General features: G+C 34.2%; 1 protein-coding gene and 1 pseudogene across 1 annotated transcript in view; one reads left to right on the forward strand and one right to left on the reverse strand.

Moving 5' to 3' along the window:
- LOC148949353 (beta-galactosidase-like) overlaps nt 1-24,861 on the reverse strand; it is a 226,419-nt gene that overhangs the window by 94,211 nt on the left and 107,347 nt on the right. The gene's annotated exons all lie outside the window — the stretch shown is intronic.
- On the forward strand, nt 13,562-16,588 carry LOC148949356 (inositol hexakisphosphate and diphosphoinositol-pentakisphosphate kinase pseudogene; annotated as a pseudogene).

Raw genomic sequence — 24,861 nt, forward strand, 5'->3', positions numbered from 1 at the left:
TTGGAAAAAAGAGAAAAAGAAAAAACAAATAAACAAGCATCCGTGATCTTTCTTCCGGCAAAAAATACCAAATTCTACATTTTTGCAGATAGGAGGTTGAAACCTCTACAGTAAGGTTCTCTGATACGCTGAAACTGAAAGTGTGATTAAGATTCTATGGCTTTTGGGGGTGTTTTCCCCTTTTTTCGAAAATAGGGCAAATTTTCCCACGCTCGTAACTTTTGATGAATAAGACTAAACTTGATGAAACTTAAATATTTAAAATCAGCATAACAGTTCTTTTTATTTATCTATTGATTTTAAAATTCCTTTTTTAGAGTTTCGGTTACTATTGAGAAAATTCACTCTTATTATACAGTTCGTTACCACGAACTATTTGACAAAAGACTAAAATTATTGCTCAGATACCATAAATTATTTTTGCAGTTTATAACTTTAGCGATTCTGAACTGGAAACTAAAGTAAAATAAAAATTGATACTTTTGCCATTTTTACGTCACGTCACTCATTACGTCATAAATGGTTATTAGTAGACAATCGGTTCTTCTGATTTTTTTTTATTTTCTCACGTTTGTAAATATTGATGTGTAAGACTAAACTTGACGAAATTTAAATATTTAAAGTCAGCATAAAAATGCGACTCTTTTGATGTAGGCTATCTGTTGGTATCAAAATTCCGTTTTTTAAAGTTTCGGTTACTATTGAGACGAGTCGCTCTTACTATACAGTTCGTTACCACAAACTGTTTGATACGGTAATCAGCATAAAAATCCGATTCATTTAATGCATCTACTAGTATCAAAATTCCGTTTGTTAAAGTTTCGGTTACTATTGAGACGAGTCGCTCTTACTATTTTAATTACCCCTGGGAAAAATGCAAACAAACAAACACACATTCGTGATCTTTGTTTTGGAAAAAATACCAATTCCACATTTTTGCAAATAGGAGCTTGAAAACTCTACAGTAAGGTTCTCTGATACACTGAAACTGATAATGTGATTAAGATTCTATGACTTTTAGGGGTGTTTTCCCCTTTTTCGAAAATAGGGCAAATTTTCCCAGACTCGTAACTTTTGATGTAGCTATTAATATTAAAATTCCGTTTTTTAGAGTTTCGATTACTATTGAAACGAGTCGCTTTTAATATACAGTTCATTAACACAAACTGTTTGAAAATCAATAACATGAAATAAGGAGTTTTTCGTAAGAAAATTGATTATAATTTAAAAAAAATTTTTAATTACAAAATGTTTTTAACTCCATTCATTTCCTTTAAAACGAGCCATTGATTAACTCTCTACGATGTTCCAGTGCCAAGCTATCTGTGGAAAAGAAAAAGAAAAAAAAGATGCTGTTTAGGCAGAATGCTGTAGTAGTTGCCATTTTTCTTGATTTTGAAGCCAATCTATTTCCCTTGCTATTCAAGCCAAGGGACAGAAAGTTTCCTATATAGGGGTTTCGGGCAAGGCGGTTCTAATGGGATACTTTTTATTTTGATCTGACTCTATTTTTAGGAGTTATGGGTTATTATATTTCTTAACATTGGACGTGATCGTCTCTTACTAGATTGCTAGCTACCGCTGCAACCCGGATTTGTTTTTTGTTATGGGACGTGATTGTCTCTTACTAGGTTGCAAGCTACCGCTCTAACCCATATTTCAAAAGATGCTTGTATTATCTTCACTTTTAGTTACTATGTGCCGAGAATTGTTCTTTACTAGGTTTCAGCCATATCCGATGATCGAGCCTTCATGTATATTTTTATGTAAAAAATATTCTATTTTAAAAACTATTTTGTTTTTAATTACACAATGCACTAGATGTAGCAATTTCCTTTAAAAGGAGCCACTAAACATAACCTGAACCATTAACCATTAATAATAACCTGATTACAAACAGGAAAAACCCTACGGCTTTTTCTTCTTTGAAATAGTAAGAGACGAGCCTCAAACAATCAAGTAGCTAACTACTTCCAATGTATGCAATGGTTTTTTATTCCAATGATCGTCTTTTAATGTAAAAACAGAAAAAAACCTATGTCTTTTTCTTAGTTGGAATAGCAAAAGACGATGCTTTCTTAGCTTTTAGTTGCCGTGGTTTGTTCTTTACTAGGTTTCAGCTATATTCGATGAAACTTACATAGTGCCTATTTATAATGAACTGTATCGATCCTTTATGTATCACATTGTTAATTTTACAACATTGATTAATGACGTCATAGTCCTAGTGACTAGCACCATTGGCCGTTAACCGAAAAGTTGGTGGTTCAAAGCCACCCTGGGTCGTTTTTTTCTTTTTATTTGTAATTCAGCTATAAATAAAAACATATCATAACTATATCATTAACTATATTTAACTTGAGTATGCAATTTAGTATAGGGAAGAGTTCGTTCTTTATTATATGATCTGACTCTTATTTTAGGAGTTATGGGTTTTTATATTTATTGGCATTGGACGTGATCGTCTCTTACTATGTTGCTAGCTACCGCTTCAACCCGAACTATGTGCGAGAGATCATACTTTACTTTAAATTTAACTATTCAGTTAGTAAAGCCTGCAGTTCATTCTTTATTATAAAATAAATTACAAACAGGAAAAAGCCTACGGCTTTTTCTTCTTTGGAATAGTAAGAGACGATCCTCAAATAATCAGGCAGCTAACTAGGTTTATAATTTGTTCTTGAACATAAACTTCATTATCGGATATTTTAATATATCCTATATGGTTTAGAGGTTGGAATAGCTCTCACCCAGTAGGCTTGAGTTCAATTTCAGTATGGGAAATTTATACTTATGATGATTTCTTAAGGAACATAATTAAAATTTCTTAATGTAATAAAAATAATTTGTTTTAATTACAAATTTTTTTTAACCCCATTAATTTCCTTTAAAATGAGCCATTGAACAACTCTCTACCATGTTCCAGTACCATGCTATCTGTTGAATTACTAACCTATACTATAATTAAGTGGCGTATAAAATTTAGTATAGGCAAGAGGATGTTCTTTATTATAAAATTTTTTTTAACCCCATTAATTTTCTTTAAAATGAGCCATTGAACAACTTAAATTGAGCAATTGAAGCCTATACTATAATTAAATGGCGTATAAAATTTAGTATAGGCAAGAGGTCGTTCTTTATTATAAAATATAATTTATAATGAATGACATCGATACTTAATGTAATATCCAATAATTGTCTTTTAATGTAATCTCTTTGGAGGCGTGGGTTCAAATCTTACTGCTGGTATATGATTATGATTTTATGTACAAAAATCAAATATCTTTGAAAAGACTGCAGTATGAAAAGACATCAAAAATGCAGTTTTTAGTGGAAAAATTTATTCTCTCTTAGAAATAATGTAATTTAGTTACAAAATATTTTTAAACCAATTAATTTTCTTTAAAATGAGCCATTGAACAAGTCTCTACGATGTTCCAGTGCCAAGCTATCTGTGGAAAAGAAAAAGAAAGAAAAAAAATATTCCGTTTGTGGAGAATAACGTGGATAAAGTCATTTTTCTTGATTTTCAAGCCAATATATTTCCCTTGCTGTTCAAGCCAAATGACAGAAAGTTTCCTACATAGGGGTTTCGGACAAGGTGGTTCTAATGGTGTACTTTTTGTTTTGATCTGACTCCTTTTTTAGGAGCTATGGGTTTGTATATTTCTTAACATTGGACGTGATCGTCTCTTACTAGGTTGCTAGCTACCACTGCAACCCGGATTTTAGTTGCCAAAGATTTTTAATCCAATTAATTTCCTTTAAAATGAGCCATTGAACAACTCTCTACGATGTTCCAGTGCCAAGCTATCTGTGGAAAAGAAAAAAAAGAAAAAAATATGCCGTTTAGGCAAAATGTTGTAGTACCACCAATTTTCTTGACTTTCAAGCCAATAATATTTCCCTTGCTGTTGAAGCCAAATAACAGAAAGTTTACCATACAGGGGTTTCTAGCAAGGCGGTTCTAATGGTGTACTTTTTGTTTTGATCTGACTTTTTTTTAGGAGTTATGGGTTTTTATATTTCTTAACATTGGACGTGATCGTCTCTTACTAGGTTGCTAGCTACCACTGCAACCTGGATTTTAGTTACCAAAGATTTTTAACCCAATTAATTTCCTTTAACATGAGCCATTGAACAACTCTCTGCGATGTTCCAGTGCCAAGCTATCTCTGGAAAAGAAAAAAAAAGAAAAAAATATGCTTTTCCGGCATATTTATATTCAAAAAAACATTTCTTTCCGCTTTTTTTTATATTTCTTAACATTGGACGTGGTCGTCTCTTACTAGGTTGCTAGCTACCGCTGCATTTCGGATTTTAGTTACCAAAGATTTTTAACTCAATTAATTTCCTTTTTGTTTTTGTACTTTTTTTTAGGAGTTATGGGTTTTTATATTTCTTAACATTGGACGTGATCGTCTCTTACTAGGTTGATAGCTACCGCTGTAACCCGGATAACCCCATTAATTTCTTTTAAAATGAGCCATTGAACAACTCTCTACGATGTTCCAGTGCCATGCTATCTGTTGAATTACTAATATTTCTTAATATTGGACGTGATCCTCTCTTACTAGGTTGCTAGCTACCACTGAAACCCGGATATAATTTATAATGAACCACGTAAATCCTTTATGTAAAAAATTCAAATGTCTTTGATAAGACTGCAGTAGGAAAATACATCAAAAATACAGTTTTTGGACGAAATTGATTCTACTTTAAAAAGCATTTTATTTTTAATTAAAAAAGTGACTAGATGTAGCAATTTCCTTTAAAATGAGCTATTATAGCACTCTCTATGATTTTCCAGTACCCAGCTAGCTGAGGAGGAAGAAAAAGCGGAAAGAAAAAATATGCTGTTTGTGGAGAATATCGTGGTTAAAGTCAATTTTCTTTATTTTCAAACCAATATATTTTCTTTGTTATTTTTACCAAAGGACGGTAAGTTGGCTATATAGAAGTTTTGAACAAGGCGGTTCTAATAGTGTACTTCTTCTTTTTATTTGAATCTTTTTTCAGAAGTTATGGGTTACTTTAGTTTTTACTATGGGATGTGATCGTCTCTTACTAGGTTGCTAGCTACCGCTGCAACCCGGATTACTCTTACTATACAGTTCGTTACCACAAACTGTTTGAAAAATAAAATAATTTTTTTTTCATTTTTTACATCAAGTCACTCATTACGTCATATTTGGTTATTCTTGTCGAAAGATAAACCTGTATAGATATTCTATTAACCTATTACGTCATATATTGATATAAAAAAAAGTAATCCCTTTGTATATGTTCAACAAGTTGTAAACAGTAACCTTATCAATGTGATTATAATAACTTTATATTCGTTCTTTATTATAATTCTTATAACTCGTATCGAGTATCCATAACCTAACAAAAAATAAAACTAATTTTTAAATTTTCAGGTATTTTGTTAGTTTGAATGAAAAGATTAAAATTATTGCTCAGATATCATAAATACTTTTGTAGTTTACATAATAACCTTAGCGATTCTGAACTGAACAATAAAATATATAAAAATGGAATTTTTTGGTCTGAAAAAACATAGTCAATCCCACATCGGGTAGTTGGAACCTAACCAAAAATAAAACTAATTTTAACATTTTAAGGTATTTTTCTAGCTTGTATTGAAATATTCAAACTATTGCTCGGATACCATGGATATTTTTGCAGTTTACACAAGCTGCAAAGAACGCACAGGCTGATCTTTGTAAATTGAGAAAAATTTTACGAATGTTTTACCGAGATTACGAAAAATATTCAAAATTAAAGATTAAAATTATCTCTGAAAGAATAGATTTAGTTGAAAAGTCAGCTAGAGATGCTTTCGCAAAACTTCATAGTAATATCCAAAAGAAATGTTGCATGTTTAGTGAAAAGCTTCCAAGGTATGGACCGGCAACTGTGGAACAGTTTACAGATGTAATGGGAAATCTTATACATCACTGTGAATATATGGAGGCATAATTGTCCTTTACTTAGTTTCAGCTTAAATTCGATGATCGAGCCCTTATTTAATACTATCTAAATCCAACGACTATGACGTCATTGATCAATATTGTATATAATAAATTAAGTTTTTAGTAAAAAATGATTAATTTAAATAAAATCAAGTACGAATGGCACTAGATCTAAATATTTTCTTTAAAATGAGCCATTAAACAACTCTCTACGATGTTCCAGTGCAAGCTATCGGTGGAAAAGAAGAAAGAAAGAAAAAAAATATCCCGTTTGTGGAGAATAACGTGGTTGAAGTCAATTTTCTTGATTTTCAAGCCAATATATTTTCTTTGTTATTCAAGCCAAAGGGTGGTAAGATTCCTTTATAGGGGTTTCGGACAAGGCGGTTCTAATGGTGTACTTTTTTTTTGATCTGACTCTTTTTTTAGGAGTTAGGGGTTTTTATATTTCTTAACATTGGACGTGATCGTCTCTTACTAGGTTGCTAGCTACCGCTGCAACCCGGATGATCGTCTTTTAATGGAAAATTTTAAGATATTGACCTTAACTATAACTTTACTAGCCTATACTATAGTTAAGTGGCCTATAAAATTTAGTATAGGCAAGAGGTCGTTCTTTATTATAAAATTAATTTAAAAAAAAATTAAGTACAAATAGCACTAGATCTAGAGATTTCCTTTAAAATGAGCAATTGAACAACTCTCTACGATGTTCCAGTGCCAAGCTATCTGTGGAAAAGAAGAAAAAAAAGAAAAAAATATCCCGTTTGTGGAGAATAACGTGGTTGAAGTCAATTTTCTTGATTTTCAAGCCAATATATTTTCTTTGTTATTCAAGCCAAAGGGCGGTAAGTTTCCTTTATAGGGGTTTCAAACAAGGCGGTTCTAATGGTGTACTTTTTGTTTTGATCTGACTCTTTTTTTAGGAGTTAGGGGTTTTTATATTTCTTAACATTGGACGTGATCGTCTCTTACTAGATTGCTATTTACCGCTGCAACCCGGATTACCACGAACTTTTTGAAACATTGCCTGAGACATTTTTCAGGCTTTTTGCTTTAGCTTTACGGATTTACTTAAAATGAAATGTAACCTCGTATGACGTCATAAAGACCACAAACCTCTTTTTCTTTTCCCTCTCGCATCAGTTACTATGAGATGGACTTCGGTCCTTTCTGTAATCAGCATAAAAATCTGATTTTCTTATGTATCTATTGGTATCAAAATTCCGTTTTTTAAAGTTCCGGTTACTATTGAGACCAGTCGCTCTTACTATACAGTTAGTTACCACGAACTGTTTGATTGTTTCAAAAATCAAAATATCATTGAAAAGACTGCAGTATGAAGACACCAAAAATGCAGTTTTTTGTAAAAAGCGATTATATTTTTTTTTTGACTAAAAAAGGCACTAGAAATGTTTAATTTCCGTTTAAATGAGCCCTCTAGTGACATTCTAGGACCAATTGGTCGATACGGTCACCTCTGGGAAAAAAAAACAAAAAAAAACAAAAAAAAACAAATGAACACGCATCCGTGATCATTCTTCTGAAAAAAAAAAAAACAAATTCCACATTTTAGCAGATAGGAGCTTGAAACCACTAGAGCAAGGTTCTCTGATACTCTGAAACTGATGGTGTGATTTTCATTAATATTCTATGAATTTTCGGGGGTGTTTACCCCTTTTTTCGAAAATAGGGCAGATTTTCCCAGGCTCGTAACCTTTGATGACTAAGACTAAACTTGATGAAACTTAAACATTTAAAATAAGCATAAAAACTCAATTCTTTTGATGTATCTATTGATATTAAAATCCTTTTTTTAGAGTTTCGGTTACTATTGAGACGAGTCTCTCTTACTATATAGTTCGTTACCACAAACTGTTTGATCAGCATAAAAATCCGATTCTTTGATGTATCTATTGCTATCAAATTTCCGTTTTTTAAAGTTCCGATTACTTTTGAGACGAGTCGCTCTTGCTATATAGTTCGTTACCACGAACTTTTTGATTGTTCAAAAATCAAATATCTTTGAAAATACTGTAGTATGAAAAGACATCCAAAATGCATTTTTTTTTTGTAAAAAGTGATTCTCTTTTTATTTTGTTTGTTTTATTATTAAGGCGCTAGAGCTTTTAATTTCCGTTTGAATGAGCCCTCTCGCGACATTCTAGAACAACTGGGTTGATATGATCACCCATAGGGAAAAGCTAAAACAAACAAATAAACACGCATCCATGATCTTTCTTTTCGCCAAAAACACCAAATTCCACATTTTTGCAGATAGGAGCTTCAAACCTCTACAGTCAGGTTCTCTGATAGGCTGAAACTGATGGCGTGATTTTCATCAAGATTCTATGACTTTTAGGGGATGTTTTATCCTTTTTTCAAAAATAGGGCAGATTTTCTCAGGCTCGTAACTATTGATGAATAAGACTAAATTTGATAAAACTTAAATATTAAAAATCAGCATAAAAATCCGATTTTTTTTATGTATCTATTGATATTAAAATTCCGTTTTTTAGAGTTTCGGTTACTATTGAGACGAATTGCTCTTAAAATACAGTTCGTTACCACGAACTGATTGATTTTCCAATATAATTTAGATTTTGTTCTTTACTATAGTACTGTAAGAACCGCCTTGTCCAATACCCCTATATAGGAAAGGAACTGTCCCTTAGCTTGAAATCACAGTCAAACTATCGTCATTATTGAGGGGATTCTGGTTCTTTAAAATGTCTGCAAATTTGTTTCCATAATAGCACTGCAATATTGTGAGTACTTAAATAATAATTACTATTGGATAATCGATTATAAATGGCTATTTTTTCTCGCTAAATAGGTTTTTTAGGAATATATATTTAAGCTTTTGGTTGCTATAAACTATTTTCCCTTTTAGGCCTCAAAATATAATTTCCTCCAGAAGAAATTAGTAAATTACGAAAGAAGATAAAAAAAAGGGCATCGTATTACGTATTCACTTTCATCCTAGTTAATCTATGTACAAAAACCATTAAAATGTTACTGATTAAAGTATATTAATCAAGTTATAACATAATTATTGTTCATAATACCTTGCGATCACGCAGTGCATAAAGCTTTGCATCCTGATCAAAGGGTGGCAAGTTCAATCCCACGTGCCTCAAGGAAAGGTAATTAAAATTCCACTTACTGTTAAAATTTTTTGTTATAATAATAATAGTAATAATAATAACTATTCACCCACTATCTACAAAAATAGATTAGCCTATAGCTGAGCACTACAAAAAGAAAAGAAAAGGAAACCAGGTTCAAAAAGATAAAGATACAAGACTCTATGTAATTCACGACACTCAAATAAATACAGGTGAGAAAAGTCGTCTATCTAATTTAACTTTTAGCACTGAATTATTTCGAATGCTAGACCATTGTTTGGTTGGCTCTCTAAGACCATATTTTTCAAGGCGGGAATTCCTATAACGCTTGGGTATGTATAATAAAAATTTTACAAATTTACAGTAGCACTTTTTGACGTTTTCAGTGTCTCTTACTGACAGCATGTGGGATGCACCGGCGAGGTAGATTATGTGTGGTAAGCACACTGAACAATAAATCGAGGCAAGAGATTTCCTTGAGTAGCGTCCACGATTCGGTACTACAGACGCATAAGCACATTTAATGGCTTTAGTTGTTTGCTTGACAATGGCTTGTCTAGTTTTAATGATTCTTTCTGCAATCATAATACCAAGATATCTCAGCTCCGATACTATATAGACAACATGATTTCCGAGAGTGACAGAATCACTTTGCGGTGCATTAAATGACAAAAATGAACATTTCTTGGTGTAATGGTTAGCACTTAGGACTTTGAATCTTATGATCTGAGTTCAAATATCGGTGGAGACTTTTTATAACTTGTAGCTTACTTATACTACCAGTACCGGGAGCCCAGCGGCTTCACCTCCGGGCCCCGGATTTCGGCACGTGGCAGGCTTCTATATATGTATTTTGACAAAAAACTTATTTTCGTGTACATGCTCGAATAATGACGTTAAAATTGTATATTTGTAATCAAATCTCACCACGTATGACGTCGTATATACCACAGACCTCTTTTTTCCCCGTTGTATCAGGTACTGTGAGATAGACCAAAGTCTATTTCATTGTACCTGATAGAACGTGGAAAAGAAACAGAGGTCTGTGGTAAGAAAGAGGTCCTTACTATAACCGTCGGTGAGAACTTTTAATAGGTTAAATTTAAAGCAATATATTTTAAACATAAAATTTCAAAAGAATCTCGTTTTATTTACGTCCTAATTAAAATAATGAAGATAATATGAATGAACCAAAGGATTCAGTTTCTTTGGGCTTGATTTCGTTCTTTACTACAAAATTTCCTATATAAGTTTTCTATACCAGTATAGTTTACTTCATAAGTTTCCTATACCAGTATAGTTTTGTTTATAAGTTTTCTATACCAATATAGTTTCCAAACAGGAAAAAGCCATTGGCTTTTTCTTATTTGGTAAAGCAAGAGACGAACCTCAAAAAGTCAGGCAACTAACCTCCATTCAAAAGATGATTTTACTATCTTAACTTTTAGTTATTTTGTGCCGTGGTTTGTTCTTTACTAGGTTTTCAGCTATATATGATGAAACTAGCATAGGCCCCATTTATAATAAATTGTATAGGTCCTTTATTTACGAAAACTAAAATAAAATAAAAACTGATTTTTTAAATTTTTACGCCACGTCATATATGGTTATTAGTACAAAATCGGTGTTAGATATTACGTCACGTCACTTATTGTGTCATATATGGTTATTAGTAGACAATCGGTGTTGGAAATCGGACTTGCTTCAAAAATCAAATATCTTTAAAAAGATGCAATATGAAACGACATCAAAAATGCAGTTCTTTTGTATAAAGTGGTTCTATTTTGGAAGTTTTTGTTTTTAATTAAAAAGGCACTAGAACTTTTAATTTCGGTTCGAATGAAGCCCCCTTGCGAACTTCTAGGACCGAGGGGTTGATACGATCAAACCTGGGAAAAAGAACAAAAAACAAACAAATAAACACGCATCCGCGATCTTTCTTCAGGCAAGAATACCAAATGCCACATTTTTGAAACCTCTACAGTAAGATTTTCTGATACACTGAATCTGGCGGTGTGATTTTAATTAAGATTCTATGACTTTTAGGGTTTTCCTCTTTTTTCAAAAATTAGGCAAATTTTCTCAGGCTCGTAACTTTTATGGGTTTGATTAAACTTGATGAAACTTATATATTTCAAATTAGCATAAAAATACAAGTCTTTTGATGTATCTAAACTATTGGTATCTATTGGGGTCCATTTTTAGACTTTCGGTTACTATTGAGACGAGTCGCTCTTACTATACAGTTCGTTACCACGGACTGTTTGATATACATTAGCCTTTAAATTATTACTCATTAAAGTAAATTAACAAAGTTATACAAGAATTATTGTTAATAATACGTTGCGATGACGTAGTGGATAAAACAGTACCTTCTGATGGCAGGTTCAATCCCATGTGCCGTAAGGAAATTGATGTAGATGCATAAGCTTTGTCTCTAAGACATCGGCTAATAATATAATTTACATAATAACTATAGCGATCCTGAACTAAGAACTAAAATAAAATAAAATTATTTTTTCGTAAAAAAATTATTTTGTTTCTGAAATGATTTTTGTTGATTATGAAAGGTTTTTAAATACATTAATTTCCTTTAAAATTAGCCATTATAAAGCTTTCTATGATTTTCCAGCGCCCAACTAGCTGCGTGAAAAAGAACTGGAAAAACAAACCTGCAGTCGATGTGGAGTATCGTGTTTTCAGCCACTTTTCTTGATTTTCAAGCCAATATATTTTCCTTGCTTTTCAAGCCAAGGGACGGTAAGTTTCTTCTATGGGGATACTGGACAATGTGCTTCTGATAGTTTACTTTGTTTTTTGATCTGATACTAGTTTTAGAAGTTATAGACTATTTAATTTTTTACTATTGGGCGTGATCGTCTCGTACTAGGTTGCTAGCTACCGCTGCAACCCAGATGAAGGCATCCTTATAAAGATGATTATTTTAATCATATTCGTTAATCCGGATTGCAGCGGTAGCTAGCAACCTAGTAAGAGACGACCACATCCAATGCCAAGAAATATAATAACCCACAACTCGTAAGAATAGCGTCATATCAAAACAAAAAGTACACTATTAGAACCGCCTTGTCCGAAACCCCTATATAGAAAACTTACAGTTCCTTGACTTGAATAACAAGGGAAACATATTTGCTTGAAAATCAAGAAAAATGGCTGCAACCAGGATATTCTGCATCGAGGGAATTTTTTTTCCTTTTTTTTCTCCGCTTTTAGCAGGGCACTGGAACATCATAGAGAGTTGTTTAATGGCTAACTTAAAAGGAAATTGATATATTTAAAAACCTTTTATAATTGACAAAAATAGTTTTTAAAATAGAATCAATTTTTTACGAAAAACAGTATTTTCATGTACAAAATTGATGAATGTCGTTGTAACCTTAGATTGTAACCATATATTATAATGTTAGCTATAGTTACATCAGTACAGAATTACTAATGTTTTTTTGAAAACTGCAAAAATATTTATGGTGTCTGAGCAATAATGTTAATTTTTTAATTCGAACTAGAGAAATACCTGAATTTTTTTTTAGTTAGTTTCGTTTTTTGTTCGATTTAATCGACAAAAGTTTTTTTTCATCTCTCACTTCAAAGTTATAAATGTCTCCTGGAACCAAAATTTTTTTTAGCTCAGCCACTAAAGTGTGTATCTCTTGTGTTATATCTCCGTAGAAAAGAAATTCCTTTTTTGTTTTATTTTAGTTTTCAGTTCAGAATCACTAAGGTTATTATGTAAACTGCAAAAATATTTATGGTGCCTGAACAATAATATTAGTTTTTTAATTCAAACTAAACAAATACCTGAAAATTTTAAAACTAGTTTTGTTTTTTTGTTCGACTTAATCAACGAAAGTGTTATTTCATCTCTTACTTCAAAGTTTTAATTGTCTCCTGGAACCAAACTTTTTTTGGTTCAACTTCTAAAGTGTGTATCTCTTGTGCTATATTTCTGTAGAAAAGAAATTCATTGTTTATTTTATTTTAGTTTTCAGTTCAGAATCGCTAAGGTTATTATTTAAACTGCAAAAATATTTATGGTGTCTTAGCAATATTATTAATCTTTTAATTCAAACTAGTAAAATACCTGAAAATTTTAAAATTAGTTTGTTTTTGTTCGATTTAATCGACGAAAGTTTCATTCATCTCTCACTTAAAATTTATAATTGTCTCCCGGAACCAAATTTGGGCTCAACTTCTAAAGTGCGTATCTTTTGTGCTATATTTCCGTAGAAAAGAAATTCAATGTTTTATTTTTTTAGTTTTCAGTTCATTATGTAAACTGCAAAAATATTTATGGTGTCCGAGTAAGAATTTTTATTTTTTATTTCAAGCTGGAAAAATACCTGAAAAATTTTAAATTAGTTTTGGTTTTTGTTAGATTCTTGATACTCGACGCGTGACTTGAATTCGTCTTGTAACCACGAGCAGAATATCTGTTAAATGTATTTTACTGACTGTAGTTCGAAAAATGATGACAATGGCAAGGTTAGAGAAATCATATTGGGCGTATGTGCCATGAGTAAAAAAAGCAATTCGAAGCCCATGACTGAAATTTTGCGTCGATTGACATATTTTGAGTATATAACGCCGATAATTTTCTCAGAAGGGGATATTTTAAACAAACCTGTTGAAGAATGGCCGTTGTGTAATTGTCTCATATCATTTTATTCAAATGGCTTTCCCTTAGTAAAAGCGGTGGAATACGTGAAACTCCGAAAACCGTATGTTATTAATGACCTTGAAATGCAGTTTGATATGCAAAATCGTAGTAAAATTTATAGTTGGCTGAAAAAAAAAGGTATACCCCTACCTAGGTATGCCATCTGTAATAGAGAATCTTTAAATTCAGAAGAGCATGACCAACTTACTGAGTTTGATGACAGTATTGAAATTAATGGCGTTGTATTTGAAAAACCATTTGTTGAGAAGCCTATGTCTGCAGAAGATCACAACATATGCATTTACTATCCAGCCTCTGCTGGAGGAGGTTGTCAAAAACTATTCCGAAAAAGTAAAAGAAAAAGCAGTATTTATTCCTCAGAGTCTCGGGTGCGTCAAACTGGATCTTTCATTTATGAGGATTTCATGCCTACAGACGGCATCGATGTTAAAGTATATACTGTTGGCCCAAAGTATGCCCACGCCGAAGTAAGAAAGGCACCAGCACTCGATGGTAAAGTCGAACGTGATGAAAATGGGAAAGAAATACGATATCCAGTCATGCTCACGAAATATGAGAAATTAATTGCCAGAAAAGTCTGCCAAGTTTTCAAGCAAAAAATATGCGGTTTTGATCTTTTAAGAACTAACGACAAGTCCTATGTATGTGATGTAAATGGTTTTAGCTTTGTTAAATCCTCTCAAAAGTATTATGACGATTGTGCAAACATCATAGGTAATATGGTTTTGAGAAAGTTAGCCCCGTCTCTTCATATTCCATGGGAAATACCATTTCAACTCGAAGACCCACCAGTCGTACTGACAACAGCGGGCAAAATGATGGAATTAAGGTGTGTTATTGCAGTAATGAGACATGGAGATAGAACTTCAAAGCAAAAAATTAAATTAGAAGTTCAACATCCTCGTTTCTTTAGATTGTTTGAGAAATATGATGGTTATAAAAACGGACAAATTAAATTAAAAAATGCAACAGAGCTTTGTGAAATACTTACTATTACTAAGATAGTTCTGTCTGAAATTGAAGGTAAATTGAATGAAAATTCAGAAAACGAAATACTTCAAAGGAAACTGAAACAAATAAGAGCAGTTCTCGAAATGTCTGGCACATTTTCGGAATTCAATAGAAAAGTGCTGCTAAAATACCAGCCTGAACAAAAGCCTACAAGCACAAAAGATGATAAACAAATCACCAAAGCTCCATCATTGATTTTGGTTTTGAAATGGGGTGGAGAATTGACACCCGAAGGTAGACAGCAAGCTGAGAAATTAGGTAAGAAATTTCATAATCTATATCCAGGAGGACAAGACGGTACTACTCGTATTCAAGGACGGGGACTTCTTCGTTTACACTCGTCGCTTAGACAAGACTTAAAAATATATGCCACAGATGAAGGCCGCGTTCAAAAAACAGCAGCTGCTTTTACCAAAGGCTTACTTGATCTTGAAGGAAAGCTCACTCCCATTCTCGCACAAATGGTCAAGAGTGCGAATACCCATAATTTGATTAATAATGATCATGAAACAAGCAAATTAAAAAAGGATGTTAAAATTCAGCTTCATGAACTGCTGCAAGTGGATCGGGAACTTAGCAGAAAAGACCACCAGAAGATCAATCCTTGCAGCAATCCTGCTATAGAATCTGCTTTGAACTTTATTATAAATCCTTTCAAGTGTTGTGAGCATATTTTAAAACTTATTCAACAACTGAATGACGATATCCAAGAAAAACGAGAAAATCCTTCCTTGAAAGATAAATTGTTGTATTTTGAAGAAACATGGGAGCTAATGGCCCTTCGCTGGGGTAAGTTGGAAAAAGATTTCAGTTCGAAAGAAAATTTCAATATTTCTAATATTCCTGACATTTATGATTGTGCGAAGTATGATATCCAGCACAATTACAACGCATTAAATCTAAATGTGCTTCGAGAACTGTATATGTACTCAAAACATATGGCTAATGTGGTTATTCCACAAGAATTTGGAATTACCAAAGAAGAGAAACTAAAAATTAGTCAAGGAACTTGTTCGAATCTTTTAAGAAAAATCCGGGATGACTTATTTAGTAGTGTTAAAGCTCCTAACAAAAACAACGAAAGCGGGCTGAACCTCGGCTGCTCAGATTCTATTAATGAAATCAACATTCGAACTCGTTTATATTTCACAAATGAAAGTCATATACATTCACTATTCACAATTCTTAGTCAGGGAGGACTGAAAAACTGTGACACAGATGAGCAATGGCGAAGAGCAATGGAATATGTTTCAAAGATTCCTGAGTTATGCTATTTTTCACAAATTGTTATCATGGCTTACGAGGACACGACAAAAGATCGGGCGTCTGATGACAGATTTCACATAGAGTTACTTTTTAGCCCCGGAATAAATTGGGGATGTGAAAAAAATATAACGTCAGATCCCGGACATAAACGTCCAAGCACAGATACCAAAAAACAAGAATCAAGTAATAGTAATAGAAAAATCCAAAGTACTATACTAGGTAACCATAGCACCGAAAATAATGCTTGTCATTCTAGCGAAAAGACCTTATCCCTAGGGTATTGGTCAATGGAATCTTTACCTAGTGATGATGAAATACTTCGTTATCACGGAAATTTGTTCAGTACTGCTGTCATTAAGGGCTTATCTTATGATCAAGAATTTCCCGCTTCTGTCAAGTTAAATTCTATCATGGAAGGCGTCCCTCCCGTTTGTCCCCTGGAAACATTGCACAATTCATTATCTTTAACAACTTTTGTTGAATTTCTTGACAATATGTTGTCGCTCTAATTCACAGCAACGCATCGTCGAACTCTTCCAAAATAGGTGATTAACCCCTTTTCCTGTAATACATATATACTATCTATATGTGAGTAATAATTGTATATTTCATTTCTCGAAAACGGCTCCATATTTTTTCGGGAAAACTGGTATCTTGGGATATTCTCGTATAAAAAACGATCTAGATAGGTCAAAAGTCTGAGAAAAACCAATAAGAGCGCTAATTTGGGTTTTGAAAATGAAGCCATGTATAAAAATTACAATGACGTTATGCACGTAATACACTTCATGATATCATATTATGACGTCGTGTATTGCAAATGACGTCTTCTAACAAAAAATACTTCATGAAATCATATGATGTCATTTAAATATTCTCTTGAAAATAAAAAACAGTGGCTGAAACCCGGATTTGTTTTTTGCTATGGGACGTGATTGTCTCTTACTAGGTTACAAGCTACCGCTGCAACCCGTACTTCAAAAGATGCTTGTATTATCTTCACTTTTAGTTACTATGTGCCGAGAATCGTCCTTTACTAGGTTTCAGCAATATCCGATGATCACGCTTTTTTACTTTTAATTACACAATGCACTATATTTTGTAATTTCCTTTAAAAGGAGCCATTAAACTTAACCTGAACCATTAACAATTAATAATAACTTGATTAAAAACAGGAAAAACCCTACGGCTTTTTCTTCTTTGGAATAGTAAGAGACGAAACTCAAACAATCAAGTAGCTAACTACTTCCAATGTATCCAATGGTTTGTTATTCCAAATTCGTCTTTTAATGTAAAAACAGGATAAACCCTTTGGCTTTTCTTAGTTGGAATAGCAAGAGACGATGCTTTCTTAGCTTAAACTTACAATGTGCCGTGGTTTGTTCTTTACTAAGTTTCAGCTATATTCAATGAAACTTACATAGTCCCCATTTATAATGAACTATATCAATTCTTTATGTATCACATTGTTAATTTTACAACTTTGTTAACTTTACAACGTGTGTGTGGGGCTGCAAAAAACTTGAATCACGGGATTTAAAGACATAATTTTTAATAGGAAATGCCTGAAAAATTTCTTGGTGGAGATAATGTTTTGTCAGGGTGGGGGGGGGGAGTCATTTAATGTCATTTTGGGGATGAACTACAGTTTAAAATTTAAGATGGAGATATTAAGAAATTCTTCCCATGGAAGAAGTGAAAATCTAACAGGTACTCAAAGAAATGGATATTTTCCTTAGCAGTTCTTAAAATGTCTTAAATTGCATCTAATATCAACCTTATTCGTCCGGTGTTACGTGCTACAGGGGGTGAGGGGAGGCGTATTGTCGCTAAAGTGTGAAATCTAATACCCCACGTAAAGAAACGATACATTTTCTATTTATCGTTATTAATATCTTGAGAGCAAATGCAGGATAGTAACTCATCATTCTAACGAGTGCCAAAAATGGGGAATCTTAGCTGTCATGCAATAGGTTAATTTTACAATATGGTTCCGGATACAAAATACTGGAAATGGTTTCATGGAAGACTTGCTTGGGGCTTTGTACCATTGGACGGGAATGACATTCCGAGTCCTGGCGGGGTCAAGAACTATAGAAAAAGAAAAAAATATGAAAGGTGTTTCGAGCGAAAAAATGAAACGCCGAAAACAGAATCTACATATCTGCTCGTTAGAAACGGGGTAAGTCGTATGACGTCATTGGAGTCCAGAGGGGTGTGTCATGTGTCATGCCAAGTGTGCTCCCTTTAATAGAACTGGTGACTGCGTTGTGCAGGTGCGTGGGGTTAAGAGCTCCCCCTGTTAAATAAACTTGTGTATTACCCCGACCACACTACAGGTAATTGAAGCACCTGGGAATTTCACCTAGAAATAGGGAATGCGCTTGGAATCTTGCCAGGGTTGTCAAAGAAAAATAAAGGGGTGTATCACCTGAAGTCAGAGGGCTCCGGTAGAAATCCAATGTTATTTTCCCCATGGTTGCCGTGACGTCAGAGGTTTCCGGTAGGAATTCAATGTTATTTTCTATATGGTTGTCGTAACATCAGAGGGCTGTCAAAGGAAAAGGGATAGGGCTGTCATGGGAATTTTGCCAGGGGGGGAATCTTCCCAAGGCTGTCACAGAAACCAGTGAGGGTGTGTCATGACGTCAAAGGGCTGTCCCAGGAAAATGGATAGGGGTGTTCAGACGTCAGAGGGCATGCCGTAGAAATCCTATGGAAAAAGGGAGGGAATGTCGCAGAAGTAATCATGGTCCAACTACTATGTTGTATAGCTTTTTTTCGAAATTCAAATAATATAAAATCGATCAATAAAAATAAACTTCGATTACATAAATTAATACAATAAAAACCAAGATTTTGAATTATTCGGGCTCAGGAAAAGAGAAAAATAAACTACTGGCTATTCGAAAGCTGCAGCATGTCAATTTTTTTCCCTGAGAGTCGTTTCGACCGTTCATAATTATCTGACCAGCTTTGGAAAACACTCTTTAAGAAGGGACACTGGTAGCAGGCACAGACATGAATTTCTTTGCAACTTCGTACAGGCGTTTTTGGGACCCCATAGCACGAGACTTCCACCACTTAAGTGGACAAGTTTCTCTCGAAACTATTGCTCCCTATTGAAAGTTTGCAGAGCTATGATATACTCGGCTGCTATCAAAGCATATCCTCCATTGACTATAAGGACTTCATCGCGTGAACCCCACAAACTGGCTTGATTCTGATATGACTGCATCGCAGGGATTGAGATGGTACTTGGGACTCCATAGCGCGAGACTTCAACCAGTTGAGTGGACAAGTTTCTCTTGAAACGATTGGCTCCCTATTTTGCAGAGCCATGATATATTCGGCTCCTGTCGACGCATGTCCTTAATTGACTATAAGGACTTCATCGTGTGAATCCCACAAACTGGCTTGATACTGATATGACTGCATTGCAGGGAGTGAGATGGTACTTGTATATATATATATATATATATATATATATATATATATATATATATATATATATATATATATATATATATATATATATATATATATAAACCATTTCAAAGGGAATTTAACTGGGTGTTAAAGCTCCTTGTTCAATGGTTCTGGGGCCCTAACCAACGATCCTTGGCCCCCTTCCCCTCAAAATAGTTATTTTTATAGTTTTTTCAGCATGGCGGAAACAACCTATTCTCTGTCAGCTTAATAAACACCAAACCATTTAAAAGGGAATTTAAAAGGGGTGTTGCTGGCCCCTGTTCAATGGTTCTGGGCCCTAACCAATCTTCCATATCCCCTCCCCTCAAAAAATATATTTTCACAGGTTTTTCAAAATGGCAAAAATAAAATATTCTCTTTCAGATTAATATAACCAAACCATTTAAAAAAGAAAATAATTCGTTAATATAATTATTTTTAGGTTCTGGCTGAAACATCAGCAGAGGTGTTTCAATCTTTACGATGACATTGAATCGTTCATGGAGACATTTATACCCCCAAACCGAGTGAAAGACCGGATTTAAACTTATTTTGTGAGGCGTGAATCCAGAGAGTGTAGCTCTGGCAAACATTACATTTGATTTAAAAATTTTGAGACCGATCTCGGTCTTAATACAGGCTATGAATGGATGGAAGACCAACTTACACCAGTAGAATGCTTATAATGAATTTGCTTGAAGCTATAGGGATCACCATGCTATTTGCTTGTAGCACGTTCCTTAGTACCTCGCCATGCTATTTTCTTGATGCTCTGCACCTTTTCAAAGAGAGTTAGTGGCCCCTCGTACCTATGTTCCATTTCTACCGGTCCTATAGGAATCACAGTGGTATTTGCTTGATGCTCTACACCTTTTCAAAGAGATTGAGTATCCCCTCACAATGTCGTATGGATTCTACCGGTCCTATAGGAAGACATTTCTACCGATCCCATAGGAACCAGTGTGCTATTTGCTTGCCTTATGTTCCTCGCCATGCTGTTTTCTTGATGCTCTACACCTTTTCAAAGAGAGTGAGTATCCCCTCACAATGTCGTATGGATTCTAGTACATTATGTTTCTTTCCGTGCTATTCTAGTACATTATGTTCAATCCCAAGCTATTTGAGTAGATTATGTACCTTGGTACCTTTCCAAGCAAAGCGATCATACACGTTTTGAAACTATGGTTGAGATTGTATAATGCAACCAGACTGGTTTCTGAGGCAACACTCACTTTTTAGGGCCAATCAGAGAGAGCGGAGGCTACTCCATGTACGATAACTTGATTAGTAATTGGATTCAAATAAGGGAGTAATTTTCATTGTAGTTCATATTAGCAAGAGAATTGAATTTGGAGCGAAAAGTTTATTTAAGACAATATTAGTTCAGAAAATTAGCAGAACATTTACACTATTGGAGCTTGAAGGTGGAGCAGGTAGTAGCAGAAATGATACAAGGGTAACAAACGCGGCTGTGGAAATAACATGAGGATGTAGACTAAGCCTTGAATGGGACGATATGTATGGTAGATACGTGATATCATTGAGCAAATTTAAAATAGAGGAGCAATTATGTTTTGCTGCAAAACTGAACATTGTGCATATAAATAGACTTCAGGCAGCATTAGACGCACTAGTGAAATATATTGACGAAAACAAATTGAATCACTGATTATGATTGTTGTAATTATGCTCAATAAAACTGTTTCTAAATCAAAGATATTTTTCTTTTTATAGTAGGTTAGCGTATATTTTTTAGAGTAGAAAAAAAAAGAATCTTGGTTAGTCTGAAGTTGGTTGTGAGAGTGTTAGGACTCTAAAAACTGGATAGATTTGAGAAAGAGTGAATCATGGGGAATCTTGTGTTTATGGAAAAACGTTTGATTCTAGATGATGATTTTCTATAGTTGTCTATTCAAAGGAAGATATTTTCTCAGGGAATGCTTGTTGATATAATGAAAACTGATTCTCCATCATTAGACCATTGCATGAAGCTTTTACGTTGTGGTCCAAATCCATTTACACAATTTATTGACATATTAATCACGACACAGTAAAATGATATTGTGGATATGCTTTTAAACACTAGTTTTTTTTTCATGAGAAAGATGGAGTTCAAGGATGATTTACTCCTCTCTCTCTCTCTCTCTATCCCACTCAATTTGTTGTTGGTAGCTCAGTTTCATTTTGGCGGTGAGAGTGTCAACACATGAAAAAATGTTCCATACATCTCCACTATGCATGTACACACTGGGCAGCTGGTCATCATGTGAGAATTGTGAAGTGATTGATGAGTATGAAGAAAAGTGCAGATTATGCAACCCGTGTAAACTGCATTGAGGATATGCTGTACAAATTAAAGGTTGTAATTCCTGTCTTGAAGTGGTGTGTTACTCTCATCTTAAAGGGCACCTATGCTCAAATTGTCACTATGATAAATGTAATCAGTGGGAGAATACATATCCTGGTATGATTGGAAAGAATCCTAGGCGTGATTTTCGTTTATTGCTAAGAGATTGGTATCGTCGTGGCTTTAGACTGTTTTGGGATGAGGAGCCGGGTCAGCGATTCAACTGTTGGAACAACAAAAGAATTTGGTTTCTACGTCATCGTTGTGAAGACAATGGCTACTATGATTATAAACCCACTATTTTTATTTGGCTGTGACGAAATGTGATTCGCCACTTGAGCACACTGTTTGTGACATTGCTTCAAATAAACAAATTGAAACATGCGAATTCTATAAAATGAATGAGAATAGTATCATTGACTACACAAAGAGATATGACAAGAGTGAAGCTGCACTCTAGTGTAGAAAATTTGACCCTGACATTGCAGCACATCAGGATCAGTATACTGTGAATTCAGATGATCTACCTGCATTAGTTGTTCTTGACAAATATCTATACCTAGTAGAAGATGAAATCTAAAGAGTAGAAAAGTCGTTTTTATCATGTACATACATTAATTTTTATTAATAAACAATTTTACATACATATTTAGATCATTTTATTCGTAGGGAAATAAAATCAAAATTCAACATACTTGTAAGTATATTTTTCACTAGAAAGTAGTTCAATCGAGGAAAGTCAACGTAGATGTCGAGAAACTGCTTGTAGGTAAGGCCACGACATCTGAACATGAAAAAAAGTAGAGCATGAAAACCGCATGTCTTAGTCGTTAAATCCTGTACTCTCCTTTGATTTTGAATAATACTTTTGACGCGGCCCTCAATAAGTTTGTTGGTGTGTGGGATTCAGAGTTTATACAAAAGGCCAAGACGATAAAAAAATTCGACGTCATTCTCTATCTGAAAGAAGCGTTACCTATTACCTATCTTCAAAGTCAATGGACTGCTATTAACAATGATTAGGGTATTGTTAACATTTGGAACTTTTTCAATGAAGTCCAATGGTATGCAATAGGACTTGTACTGGGACATGTATGGATCCATATTAAATACGTTAATTATTTGGTTTGTGTTCATGGTGCTAGGTCTAGTAGAATACTGCCGTCGGGTGTGATTTCCCAATAGGTTTCAAATTGACTCAATGATATTAGCGTGATACTCTCAGTCAAAGCATCGGCAAATGTACACTCTAAACGTACATTCCCTGTTCGTACTATGCTCATATCCTGGGTCCCTGACAAGTCAAAAACAATTACACCGTGATTTGTTGAAAACTTTCCATCGGTTATTCTATTTTCTAATAGTTGGGAGTCATGATCTAGGGATTGCATGGTCAACACCTACAGAGTTCTGTAGGAATTTTTATCAAATGATAGAGTGTACAGTGGAATTCCATTCACTTTACACACAAGGCTAGATAGACCGAAAAAAGTAAAATCATGGGGGGATTCAGTCCAGGATCCAACGGCACTGCCACTTTTCACAAAAGCCAAAGCGAGTTTTGATGGGATTACAATATTGATAAATGATGAATCGGTATAGCTACGAGACCCAGTGGCAATGTGACGTTGATTGGTGATTGTATGGGGGACAAGAAGTTTAATGTTGTTGCCATTGGCTCTTAGCTTTTCCACTGCCAATGCAATAGAGCTCTTAACCTGTTTTTTTCGGACATGAAGAATTGCCGATGTGATGACATTTGCATCGGGTGCTGCGGGAAGTGTTTTTCTCAAAATGAAATTCGATAGAGCTAGTTGCAACTTTATGTCAATCTTGAGATTGGGGGGTAGCCATTGGGATACATTGAATATCTCGTGATTTAATTTTCCCACCAAATGATACTACTGGATCACTGCACAAGTTAAATCATCATCAGTATCCACTTCTGATCATTATTAATAACCCAATGATTGTCCTCTCAACTTCCTGTAAGCCTTAGATGTCATCAACATAAATTGAATGTAGCCTGCATAGTTGGATATATTATTGCAAGTGCTTACCAATGTTCCATTAATAAATACATTAATTCGTTTGAACAGGTTGTGTAGAATACAGTTTTCGTAGGAGAGTCCATCGGCAGTAGTTGGGGTTGTATTATCAGACTTTTTCTTCACCGCAACATTTAAATCAATAAATGTTGATGACAAATCAATTAAATAGTCTTCATTGGAAAATATTTGAAAGTGTATATTTTCCGAGAGGGGTTGCTGGGGATGAAATTATTCATAGTAGCAATACTTCACACTGATACCAACATTTTCAGCATTGAACAGATTTAAAGAGGAACTGATTGATGGATGTGATTCCTTGTGGGGGAGATAAGTCATCTTAAGAGAAGAAATCCTTCTTTGATCTAACAATCTTTTTCTTTTTCCTCTTATTGGTCTTCGTCGTTTTATTCCTCAAAGTCCTTGTTAATGTCCTTAGCTTCCCGCCTGGGTAGAGACTGATGAGTGAATGGCGCGCACGCACCCTTTTTAATCCTTTCCCATTTTAGTGAGATTTAAATTGCTCACCAACGGCTCTTGCTGAATATATAATATTTTCTTTAACACTGTCATTGACATTTTTACTCGAACCCCAGTCCTGTGGTGTTGAGGCAGCAAAATTCGATGCAGCAGGTACAAGATATTTTCTGGTAAGAGGTAGTACAGAACGATATAACCTAGCAAACCAGCTACCAAGACCATAGCCAGACATTGTAGTACGCCCCTTGTAGTAGTCCAATCCATGACCTATTTGACGTGGACTCAGAGCACCACCATAGCAATTGAAATCAGGACAGACAAATAGAATTCTTCTATTTTTCATTTTAGGTGGTGCTGGTGGTGTCGCCGACAATGGGTCAAAAATGAATGTAATCACGGCTAAACCTTTTGTTATTGCTAGAGGATCACCTAATTC

This window comes from Artemia sp. Qi Xiang Cuo, chromosome 8, assembly GCF_049724085.1.
Source record: "Artemia sp. Qi Xiang Cuo chromosome 8, ASM4972408v1, whole genome shotgun sequence".
NCBI classification, from domain to species: domain Eukaryota; kingdom Metazoa; phylum Arthropoda; class Branchiopoda; order Anostraca; family Artemiidae; genus Artemia; species Artemia sp. Qi Xiang Cuo.